This window comes from Lycium barbarum, chromosome 4 (assembly GCF_019175385.1).
Source record: "Lycium barbarum isolate Lr01 chromosome 4, ASM1917538v2, whole genome shotgun sequence".
In the NCBI taxonomy this organism is placed as follows: domain Eukaryota; kingdom Viridiplantae; phylum Streptophyta; class Magnoliopsida; order Solanales; family Solanaceae; genus Lycium; species Lycium barbarum.
Genome location: NC_083340.1, coordinates 22,001,204 through 22,003,717, shown reverse-complemented (window position 1 = coordinate 22,003,717; position 2,514 = coordinate 22,001,204).

The window sequence follows — 2,514 nt, the reverse complement described above, 5'->3', positions numbered from 1 at the left end:
TATCACATGGGTCATGCACCGCCCTTTTTAAATTTCTGCATAAGACATCGCACCGCACCGCACCTGCCTTGTCTTGTTATTATTTTATTAATGCCCTGCATATGCTCGCAGCCGCATTGCACCGCACTTGCATCGCTGTATTTCAATATTTATTCTTACTGACTATTTTCATCTAGTTTTTAGTTTCGCAGGAGCTTTAGCGCAACGTGGAACTATTTCTTCGGCAGCGAACTGGGGCAATACGTCGGGAAGGACAAGCAGACTTCTCGACAAGGGTCAAAGATCTACCTCGAACACTCGGCTCCAAATTCAAATTTCCCGTTCTTATTCCAGCACAATCAATTTTCAGGGTTCTATCACAATACCCAGTGTCATCATAATTCGACACTGGGACAATATTTTTTGCGAAGATTCGCATCAAATCGTGAGTTGCCAGTCATAGGTGTCGTAGTCTTCCCAGAACTACACGCGGCCTGATTCTCGTGCAACCCGAGATATGTAGGCGATTCAAAGACCAGAGTTCGGCCGTGATTTTCTTTACCCTTAGTCCTCCACAATCCTTTAGCCGGGACAAAATAGGCTACTAATTCAACGTCTTTGCCCGAAAATTCTTTCATCATTATCGGACAAAGAGGGACAAGTTGTTGACACCCAATTTTGTCCCACCTCTCCTCCAAAATACCTATTTACACTTCTAATATTTTTAGAAAATTAAAAAAAATATATATATATTTATATATTTTTTTTTTACTATAATTATTAGACTCTTATCAATACCGGCGCTTCATTATTCTATTACAGTTACTAGCCATCCTCGTTATCATTTATCAATCATTATTATTATTATTATTATTATTATTATTATTATTATTCACAATTTTTTTTTTTTATCATTTCAGCATTTTACCAGCTTACGCACACGCATCACATTTAACTTTGCATAATTAAATAATAGTGTTTATTTACTGTGGATTTTGTAAATATTATTGCACGGTCATATAATTTTATCCGAGCACTAATAATTACATATTTTAGTCCGTATCAATTCAGTCCATAATTAAATCCTAAAACTATTTTGGGCTAAAGCCTAATTTGTGAGACCAACCCAATTTTCGGACCAATCCACATTTTTCAATACCCAGCCCAACATTTTCAGCCCACTACTCAAACAGACCAGCCCATACCCGTTTTAACATTACTCGACCCGGAAGCCCAATCCCGTTCAAAAGAAGGGAACCCTAGCGGTTCCCTTCTCATTTTCCCTCATTTCCCTCACCTCACCGCCGCACCCCCCTTCCCCTTCTCCTTCTTCGTCTCTCCCTCTTTTCCGCCGCTCCCACTTTTCCCTGTTTCCTCTCTCTGTCTCCCACCTCTTTCTGTTCCCCACCTCCGCACTTCCCTTCCCCGCTCCTCTCTCCTTTTTCAAACAAGCCAAAACCCTATAAATAGGGGCGGCTTGAAATCACTGAGACAGGTGCTGGAACCCCCAAAATCGCCTCACGAAAGCAGTTCTTGAACTCCAAAGCCCCCTAAGGCAAGAAACAAGTTTTTTTTTTTAGTGGCAAAATCACTTAAGCAATACTAGTTCATCAGCCGCCTCAAAATATCCATAAAAAATCAGTTTCTTTAGCAAATCGTAGTCTCATTTTAATCGGGTCAAAATATTAGATCCCAATTTATATTCGTTTGCCTTGTTATTGCTGTGAATCCGAGTGTCGCAAGCTCGGATTTGATAGTGTTCGAGGTGGATCAAAGACTCGAAACCCCACTTCGCTGCACCCGAAGAACGTAATTTCTTCCTCATCTTAGTTTATTTTCAGCCTGGTAGCTTAGTTCGTTTATGGATTTTGTATGAATTGATTTAGTAGTAATCTCGTTAATATAGGCAGTCTGCTATATTAGTGCAATTGAAGAGATTTTGTTGGTAATTAAGCAGTGTTTTATACATGTTTTAAATCCGGATTAACCATACCAAGGTGCTGATAATTGGTGTTATTATATTTGATGTTGGTTAATTGAAACCCCTTTTAGTCGACAATGTTGTAGCTGCTTGTTTAAATTGATATGATTGATGCCGGCTGATTAGTTTAAGATTTATTTTTCTCTACAAAGTCATGGTTGTTTGTTGAAGCTGCTAGCATTAATGTTGAATGGCTAGTACGAGACTTAGGTTAGTTTACCACATCCTTACTTTAAGTCGAATTCGATTAACGCTAGATAATAGTTGCTGGTCTGGTTAGCTGTAATTCCCTCTAGCTTACCTTGCCATAACTGTTTGTTAAAGTAGAATATGATCAATGTTGAAAAATGTTGGTTTGAAGTTCATACTAGTTCATATTGTCATAATCGACTATCATGAGTTGAACATGATTGGCATTAACTACAACTTTGCAATTTTGCTAGCCCATACTGATATATCTATCTGCTTTAAGATTGGATATGGTGAGTGTTGAGCATAAGCTTTATGATATGCTGTTAACTTCATATGTCATTATAGTTTTCCCTTATTTGAAT